The following is a 10,122-nucleotide window of genomic DNA, read 5'->3' on the forward strand; positions in this document are numbered from 1 at the left end:
GGACAAAAAGGACAGAAAGAGATGAATGGAGAAGACAAGAAGAGCAGGAGGAGGATTAGGAGGAGGAGGAGGAGGAAGAGGAGGAGGAAGGGGAGGAGGAGGGGTATCATAACAAAAAGAGGAGAGGGAGACGATAGGGTGTAGAAGGAAGGGTCTGAGAGGAGGGAGGGAAGAGAAGGATGGAGGGAAGGGAGAGAGAGAGGGAGGAGGAGGTCGGAGGAAAGATTACACCTGAAGGAGAGAGGAGACACTGTATCTGAGAGAGAGAGAGAGAGAGAGAGAGAGAGAGAGAGAGAGAGAGAGAGAGAGAGAGAGAGAGAGAGAGAGAGAGAGAGAGAGAGAGAGGGAGGGAGGGAGGAGGGTGGAAGAAGGGAGAGAAAAGTATTTTAGATGTGAAATGCAAAGCAGGAGAGAGAGAGAGAGAGAGAGAGAGAGAGAGAGAGAGAGAGAGTACAGCTGCAAATATCTTGGATCTGCATGAATAAACTTGAAAAATATGACCCCTATGTCTCTCTCTCTCTCTCTCTCTCTCTCTCTCTCTCTCACACACACACACACACACACACACACATTCATTTTCGTATTAAACCGCCCCAAGATAGGTTATAGTCTCTCTCTCTCTCTCTCTCTCTCATCCATCACCCAATTTTCCTATTTAAAGGTGGTCAAAATGTTGCATTGCGAAAGATGTGCCCAGAAAGGTGTCCCAAGGATGCTGTGCCGAGAATGCTGTGTTAAATGTTTTCTATGGGAGCCGAGTTAAGAACGCTATATACGCTAAGAATGATTTGATATGGAAGTTGTGCTGAGAAGGTCGAGTCATTAACCGCTGCTGATTAAAGTACTTCGCTGTGTTAAGGGTGCTGTCTTTCGTCGAGGGTATGTGCTGCGTGCTTTGGCCACCATTATTGTCATTGCAAGCATCATTATAAATATCTCTTCATGCGCATTTTATTCTTATTGTCTAGGCCCTAGGTGGAGGCCGGCAGGTACCGCCCCCCTCCCTTGATGTGAATTCATTCCTACCATTGTATCTTTTTAGTGTATTACTAGTTGTATAATCACACTCTGCCCTGCCTGGAGGTTGGGATGGCATGTTCCTCCCTTCTCCCTTGTTGTTTACCTGCAACTATAAGCTATCAATCAATCAATCAATGCTTCTCACTCTTTTCTCCTATCCTCCCTTCTCCTTTCCTCCCTCCTCCTCATATCCCTGCCCTCCCTCCACCTATGTCTTTCTCTCCTGTCTTACCTCATATTCTCCTTCCCTCCCTCTCTTCAGCTCCACACCTATGCAATTCTACTCTTCTTCACTACCCTCACCCTCCCACATCTCTCACCTTCACACACCCCTCAACCCATCTCCTTCTCCCTCTCTCTTCAACGACACACCTACGCAGCTATCCTACTCTTCTCTCCCCGAACCCTCCCACCTCTTTCACCTTCACCCCCCTCAAACCCTCACCCCCCTAACCCCCTCTCCCTCCCGCCACAAGCCACAACCGGACTCACGACGGGATGCTGGAATGAGGGAGGAGGAGGAGAGAGGGAGAGAGAAGAGAGAAGAGGGGAGGATGTTCCTATAGCAAGTTTTAACTCGTGACTGACCACCGCATTCCTCGAGAGAGAGAGAGAGAGAGAGAGAGAGAGAGAGAGAGAGAGAGAGAGAGAGAGAGAGAGAGAGAGAGAGAGCACTGGAAGCCTTGCGTATCATCTTGGGTTGCTCTGTACGCCGACAAACCCCACATAAATATAGATAAAAGTGACCACAAGGAAGGAGGTCCAATTCCTTACCCTGGAGAGAGAGAGAGAGAGAGAGAGAGAGAGAGAGAGAGAGAGAGAGAGAGAGAGAGAGAGAGAGAAAGCCTTGAGAGGGGATAATATAACTGGGTGATTGTGAGTGGCAGTGTTATGAGGAGCTCCGGGCGTGAGGGGAGACTGAGGGGAGACTGTAGCGAACTGAGGAAGAGCAGGAGAAGGGGTTAGTGTGTGTGTGTGTGTGTGTGTGTGTGTGAGCGAGGGAGCGGGGGGGGAAGGGAGAGTGGAAGGTATGAGGGATTGCGTGTGTTTGTGTTTGCGTGGGGGTGGGATGCGGTGAAGTGCATGAGTGTGTGTGTGTGTGTGTGTGTGTGTGAAGGTAAGGGTGTAGGAAGACAGGAAGATTGGTAAGATGATGAGGGGTGGGTAGGAGAATAGGTAGGTAGGGCGATAGATCGGTTGGTAAGGAGGTAAAGGGTAGGTAGGTTGGGAAAAAGATAAAGGTTGGGTAGGTGGGTAGGATAATAAGGAGATAGGAGCCAGGTAGATGGGTAGACAGGTAGATATGTGAATAGATAGGTAAATAAATAACAAGATGATGGTGCGGTTAACTTAATACGTGTGAAGATAAGTGAATGAAAGAGGGACTGGGTGAAGGAGTGACTAACTGATTGACTCACTCCATGAATGAAGAACAGATCCACTGAATGACTGACTCACAGACTTGACTTGAATACTGACTAGGTGTACAGACTGACTGACTGAGTAACTGACTGACTGGATAAGTGACCGACTAGGCTAACTGACTGACTGAAGATACGGTTCCTTTAGTAGAATAGATATCTTACGTCTCTCTCTCTCTCTCTCTCTCTCTCTCTCTCTCTCTCTCTCTCTGTCTGACTAAAGATACGGTTCCTTTAGTAGAATAGATATCTTACGTTTCTCTCTCTCTCTCTCTGACTGACTGAAGATACGGTTCCTTTAGTATAATAGATATCTTACGTTTCTCTCTCTCTCTCTTCACCGTAACCAGATACAAGTTCCAGAGGTGTGGGTTTCAATTCTATCTTCTTTCTTCTTCCATTCTGTCTTGATTTCTCTTTTTTAACTTCGCGATATTTGGAGGCGGCTAAATCCCTGATGACGGTATATAGTTACGTCAAGGTCCTGCTACAGTTAGGTAAGAAGTCAAGAGGTATGGGTCGGTTTGTGTTTCTTATCAATCTCGAAACGTGCTCCTCCTCCTCCTTCTTTGATTGACTCTCTTAACCCAAGGCAAGTAGACACATAGCAGGTTTGATGAGTTTCAGCTATAGTGACTCCTTCGTTTCTTCCCTCCTATATTTGTGGTTTTGTATTTTGTCTGAATAATAATCATACTTTTTTTTCGTCCAGCAGCATATATAAAACAGGAACTTAGCAAAGATGTGTACGAAGTAAAGATTTTTTTTTTTTTTACAACAAAGGAGACAGCTCAAGGGCACAAAAAAAGGAAACAATAATAAAAAAAAGCCCGCTACTCGCTGCTCCTATTAGTTACTACTGGTACTAAATAATGTGGCGTATTCAGCTAATATGAACCACTATTCCGTGAGAAATTCCTATTGCAGAAAAGAATCAATGAGTAGGTGTAAGTTTGCTCCGTTTACTGCAGGTGGACTTTTCATTTCCGAACTCCAAGGAAAAGAAAAAAAAAACATAGTTGGGGATGGGTGGACCCCTGAGCCTCATAATTGAGATCAAGGCGATAAGACGCGATACTGGATTCTTTTAACAATGCCGATGATAAGAACTTTCAACGTATTTACAACAGAAGTGAGGGAAGAGTGTGTGTGTGTGTGTTGGATGAGAACCTAACACACGAGTCGGTCTAAAACATTCTATCAGTACATCTTATATTCCTTTAACAGTGTATCAGAAACCATGAGAACTTGTCCTGATCTGATTTGGACAAGACGTTACGTAAATAGAGGATCGCTGGAGACGTCACACACACACACACACACACACACACACACACACACACACACACACACATACACATTATTATACATGCTTTCTTCACCAAACTTTATATTACATACACGCAGACAAAACACACACACACACACACACACACACACACACACACACACACACACACACACACACACACACGTACATACACATTATGATACATGCTTTCTTCACCAAACTTTATATTACATACACGCAGACAAAACTGTTCACACACACACACACACACACACACACACACACACACACACACACACACACACATTATGATACATGCTTTCTTCACCAAACTTTATATTACATACACGCAGACAAAACTGTTCACACACACACACACACACACACACACACACACACACACACACACACACACACACACACACACACACACACACGCACACACCAGCTGGGCCAACAACCATTCATGATGTTTGCTCTGCCTGAGGACGCCGAGGAGAGTCACTTTTCTTCAGGTAATTTTGGCTACTTGAGTCTCGCTTTTGAGGTGTTGCTGGTAAACGTGAGATCTTTGAGACGCTGCGTTTAGGGAGTTAGGAAAAGGCACATATCTCTCTCTCTCTCTCTCTCTCTCTCTCTCTCTCTCTCTCTTGTTCAGTATTTCACATCAATATTATTCTTTTCTCCCTATTTTTACTGTCCTCCCTCCTTTCTTTCTTTCCTTTCTAGAGAAGATAATGTTCTCTCCAACCAACAAGGTCTCTCTCTCTCTCTCTCTCTCTCATGAATATTATCTCCATCTTCTCGGAGTACCTGTTGACGTGTAATTCGTTATAGGTAAGCCGATTCATTTCCTCTCGAGTGTCTAATGTATTCGGGACACCTGATATCCTATCCCGTTTTTTGTTTCTCTGTTCGATTCCTTTAACTCTTCTTTTTCGGTGGATATCAAGAGAAAAACCTGACGCTGAGGCAAGTAAGGATGTTTTTTTTATATCTCACAATCACAATCTTGGAGGCAAAAGCTTTTATTGGAGTATAGCCCACTGACTGACTGACTATCTGACTCCCTCACCCACTGATTCACTGACTGACCGACTGGCGGACTTGATGGCGGAAGGAAACAGAAACTGACCTCCACTGGAAAATTCGCTAATCAAATGTCACTTCGGATCACTGGTCACCATGTTATTTCCGTTTTTGCTTTAAAGGAAACGCTGGGAATGACCAAGACCTTCGCTGCATAATTAAGTGAACGAGCCACACAACGAAAAGAAAGAGTGAAGAAGGAATGTGGAGGAAGAAGGAAAGGGAGATGAAGAGGGGTTGGACAGGATGTGGCAGAAGGAAGACGAGAAGAAGTAAGAGAGGAGAAAGGGGAGGAATGAAGGAGGGATGTCGAGGAAGAAGGATAGGACAGGAAGAATGACAGGAAGACGAGAGCAAGAGAGGGAGGGAAGAATGAAGGAGGGATGTCAAGGAAGAAGGATTGGACAGGAAGAATGACAGGAGGAAGAGGAGAGCGACAGAGGGAGGGACGAATGAAGGAGGAATGTAAAGAAGGATTATGTAGGAAGAATGACAGAAGGTAGACATGAGCGAAGAAGGGAGGAAAGAATGAAGGAAGGAAATAAAGAAGGATTAGGTAGAAAGCATGACAGGATTAAGACCAGAGCGAAGGAAGGAGGGAAGAATGAAGAAGGAAAGTTAAAAAAGTATTGTGCGGATAGAATTAATAAAGAAAAACGAAAGCAAGAAAGGGAGAGAGGCAAGAATAAAGGAAGGATGGGAAGGAAGAGGGATTAAGCAGGTATACAATGTTACATAAGAAAGAAGGAAGCGAGGGAGAGAAGAAGAGGAGGAAAGAAGGGATGGGCAGGCAGACTATGACAGAAAGAAAACGAGAAGGGGGAAAGGTAGGGGAAGGGGAAGGAATGAAGGAAGGACGTTGAGGAAGAAGGATTAGACAGGTGGAATGCGATAGCGAAAAGACGAAGAGGAAGCGAAGGAAAGAAGGAATGTAAAAGGAGTTAGGGCAGGAAGAGTGACAGAAGGAAGACGCGAGAGGGAGCGAGGGAGGAGAAAGGGAAGGGAAGGGAAGAGGAGAAGGAGAAGTGAAACGGTGACTAGTAACTGAAACCAGGTAAGCGATATATGATGACCAAAGAGGCTCGGTTGATGTGTTAAAGAGAAATCATTAGTGAGTACCGATGGCGAAAAAAAATATTACAGGTCACTCTTAGGAAAATATAAAGGAGGCAGCGAAACACCTTTGGAAATACTTAAAGAATGACCTGGTGACTAAAATAAGAAGGAATGGAAGAGGGAGGGAGGGATTGATGATATATAGAAAGTTGAGACAGAAGTATGAAGAGGGAAGAATGGGAATGGATGGAAGGACATAACACAGACTGACGGTGGAAAGGAAAAGAGAAAGAAAATAAAGGAAGGAGAAACAGAGAGGGAAGAAAGAAGAATTAAGGAGGAATAGAAATAGCACTGATAAAAGAGGGTGGAAAGGAGAAAGGAAGGGAGAAAAAGGAGAACTGGAGTGACGATGCAAAAAAAGAGGGGGAAGAGGAAGGAGCCTTATGGAAGGAAAACAAAAAAAAAAGGAGAAAAGGAAGTTAGGGAGGAAGGGGAGAAAGGGAGAAGGAGTGTATGGCGGAGGAGGAGAAGAAGGAGGAGGAGGAGGAAAAGGTAAGGGAGGATAGAGTGGAGAGGAAGAAGATAAAAAAGGAAGGATGGAAGGAAGGGAGGTGGGAAGGAGGGAAGGAGAGGAGAAAAGGAAGATATGAAGGAGGAGAAGGAAGAAGAGGAGGAGGAGGTGTGACGTATAGGGTTATAGGGGATGGCAGGAAAGGAGAGAAAGAAGGAAGGGGGGAGGGAGGTGAGAGAAAGGAGGGAGGTAAGGAGGGAGGAGGGAGAGATGGAGGGACAAAGGAGTTAGGTTAGAGAAGCAGCATCGCCACAACCACCTCTGTTCCCTCCTTTCCCTCCCTCCTTCCCTCCCTCCTTTCCCTCCCTCCCTCCCTACCTGTTGCTATGGGCCCCTGATGATGATGATGATGATGATGAAGATGAGGACTAATAGAAATCCGAGATGATGATGTATACGAGAGAGAGAGAGAGAGAGAGAGAGAGAGAGAGAGAGAGAGAGAGAGAGAGAGAGATTATCACACAACTCTTAAAATTAATAATATATCCAGTTTGTGACTAACGAAAACGAAAGTGCTAAATGAAAAGATAAAAAAAGGTGGTTTACTCGTACATAAATTTACGCAGTTTTTTCTCCTTTCACTCATCGGAGACAGGTAAGTAGGCATAACAGGTAAGTGTCTGCAGATAAAAAAATAAAAGAAAAAACAACTCCCACCAATAATTAATCATGCGTATCGTCTTTCTTAAATTTCTCGTTCTCGTCACAGGTAGAGAAGCGAAGGTAACCCCCCCCCCCACACACACACACTCACCTCTCTCTCTCTCTTCACTATGATTATCCTAGTTTAACGATACTCATGCTTGATTGTTTTCCACTTTCTCTTTCCTTACTGCCTCTCATCTGGACATAAATACACACTTTTTATTTTCCTTTCCTCATTTGCATGTCTCCTCGCAATGACACACACACACACACACACACACACACACACACACACACACACACACACACCGAAAGAAACAACAACAACAACAACAACAACAACAAAAACCCATCTACCGCATACGTTCACACGCTCATTCAAATACAAACATGACTTGCAGTAGGCGTGTTTACTGCGACTGGCTGTAGTGGTGGTGGTGGTGGTAGTGGTGGTGGTTGATACTGGAGCTGCACTAATTCAACGAGGATAAGAAAGAAGGAGCTAGTGTGGACGGGATGTGACAGGAGGAAGAGGAGAAGCGAGAGATGAGAGAGGGAAGGAATGAACACCCAGGGCCATATGAGACATTTCGGCGCCCAAGCACACACATAGGACAAGATTTTAGGAGTTGTGGGAAATTTCAAGTTTTTTTTTTATCCTGGTGGTTGTTTAACGAAGCTCCTTAACCATGAACGTGATAAAAAACACTCATGAGGGCGCGTTTAACCTCTTTTTCTCCCCCCTTAGGAATAATTGATGTGGGAGCCAACACCGTCTTAGAATACCGACCTTACTATCTTCCCTTTGGGCCATATTTTTAAACATTTCTGCGCCCAAGAACACATAATTTACTAGTCTTTCCTGGGAGTTTAGGGCATTTCCAGGGGTACTCTTATGACCCTGGTGGTAGTCTGAGCCTTCTTCTGTACCGTGAACCTAAAAGAACACTCATTAGAACTCGATTAACCTCCTTTTTGGCCTTTGGAAATAGTTGGTGTGAGGGGCGGGAGCATCTGACAATACCAACCAAAGTCTGTCGCAGTCTGCCCCCTTGCGCCGCCCCGTAACGCGCGCCTGACAGTATACAACACCTAAACAACAGGGAGGATTTCAGATAAAGACGTAATATAGTTCAAGGTTATGGGACTTGAAAAATAAGCTTGTGTGTGGCTCATATAAGAACATAAGAACGTAAGGAGTCTGCAAGTTTCATCCTATATCAACACCAAAGAACATCACACACACACACACACACACACACACACACTGCTTATGGGAACGTGATAGCATGTCAAGCAAGCATAAACGTCTCTTGCCATTTGTTAACTCTTCTGCTTCTTCTTCATTGCCACATAATCATAATCACACAAATAATACACTGGAGCAAACCGACGGGTGACTCATGTTGCTCGCACTCTTCAAACAAATGAGACACGCTTGGATATCTTTGGCTGATGCTCTTCCTGTCAGCATCATTGTTATCCAGTACGAGAAAAACACGTCACGTAACACTGAATCACACACTCGCACACTCAAACAGTCTACCAAGCTTAGTTAATGTGATGATGATAGTGAAGGCGGCCCTGTGTATTTTTCTCTGACAGACGGACACACGCAACAGTCTCTTATATATTCTTTTCAGCTTCCTCGTCGTAATTCACCATAACATTACAAACTACGCACTCGCATCACGCATATGCAATCACTTTTCCGACAACACGATCATTGCTTCTTTTCCGGCAGTAGTAGTTGTAGCTGTCGCCTCTGCTTTTGTCTGGTACTTTTCTTACGTCACCTTCGTAGCGTCTTCCATTTTTGGGCACCAGACGGCACACGACGCGAGACACACCCACCCAGCCGCCCAACGCACACACACACACACACACCACCTCCGATAGAGAGCTCGTTGGCTAGCCCGCACGCTCGGCCCAACCAACCAACCCACACGACGCTACCAGCCACACTGCCTTGTCCCTCTCTCCCTCTCCCTCTCCATCACCCTCTCGCTGCCCTCCCTCCACCCGCCCCGCCCAGTCACACACACACACACACACACAGCCAGTACCCTCAACGCACCATAAGTTCCTCCCCTGTCCTCTCCACCTTCCCGCTGCGACCCTCTGTTAGCCGTTCCAAAGTTCCATGTTGAAGTTCCCAAAGCTTTCCCACGCTTGTTCCGGCTGTCTGATAGGCGGTCTTTCTGGGGAATTCTTAACCTCATTTTTTTCCTTCTTTTACTTCGTCTTTTTTTCGCGTCCGTTGTCTCATTCTCCTTCATTCTGGATTTCCGTTCTTTATGTGAAGTTTTCATGGTGTTGAGACCGAAGGAGGGGGAGGAAGAGATGTGTGTGTGTGTGTGTGTGTGTGTGTGTGTGTGTGTGTGTGTGTGTGTGTGTGTGTGTGTGTGTGTGTGTGTGTGTGTGACTATGCAGGGAGGAGAGAGGGGAAAGGAGGTGGTGGCGCGGGACGGGGACAGGAACACACGGACAGGTATTCGTGTGTGTAAAGGGAGAAGGAGAAGGGGAAGGGAAAGGTGAGGGCAGGTGACAGGGCAGGTGTGAGGTGGTGGGCATGGGTGGGTGGGAACCGAGGCGGGAACAGGGATCATGGTGACAGGTATACGGTGACAGGTAAAAAGGTGTGCTGGAGGGAGGTCGGGAGGGTAGGTAGGTATGCGTGCTGGCGTGTGTTGTATAGTAATAGTCCAGGAGTGTAAGAGGATGTGTACTGAGGTGACAGAGGGAAGCGGGAAGCGGATAATTGACATAGGGTACTTGATGATGAAGGAGTAAACAGAGGAAGGAAGAGAGGAAAGAAAGGAATGTGGGAGGGATGGAAAGGAGAGGAAAAATGGAAGATATGAAGAAGAGCAGAAAAGGAAAAATATGAAGGAGAAGGAAGAGGAGGAAAATATGAAGAAGGAGAAGTAAGAGGAGTGGAAGCAGTAGGAGAAAAGGTGTGACAAGGGGTCATAGGGGAGGGCAGGTAAAGGAAGGAAGGGATATGAGAGAATGAAGGAGAGATA

General features: G+C 45.7%; 1 protein-coding gene across 3 annotated transcripts in view; it reads right to left on the reverse strand.

Annotated features, from left to right (window-relative positions):
* LOC127006897 (eukaryotic translation initiation factor 5B-like) overlaps window positions 1–9,062 on the reverse strand; it is a 23,646-nt gene extending 14,584 nt beyond the window's left edge. The window contains exon 1 of one of the 3 annotated variants that reach the window (XM_050877247.1): window positions 8,987–9,062. The gene's annotated coding sequence lies outside the window, so the exon portion shown is untranslated. The other 2 variants (XM_050877250.1, XM_050877254.1) reach the window with 2 other exon arrangements.
* Between the last annotated feature and the right edge of the window lie 1,060 nt (window positions 9,063–10,122).

The sequence above is a fragment of the Eriocheir sinensis genome, chromosome 3 (genome assembly GCF_024679095.1).
Source record: "Eriocheir sinensis breed Jianghai 21 chromosome 3, ASM2467909v1, whole genome shotgun sequence".
NCBI classification, from domain to species: Eukaryota; Metazoa; Arthropoda; class Malacostraca; order Decapoda; family Varunidae; genus Eriocheir; species Eriocheir sinensis.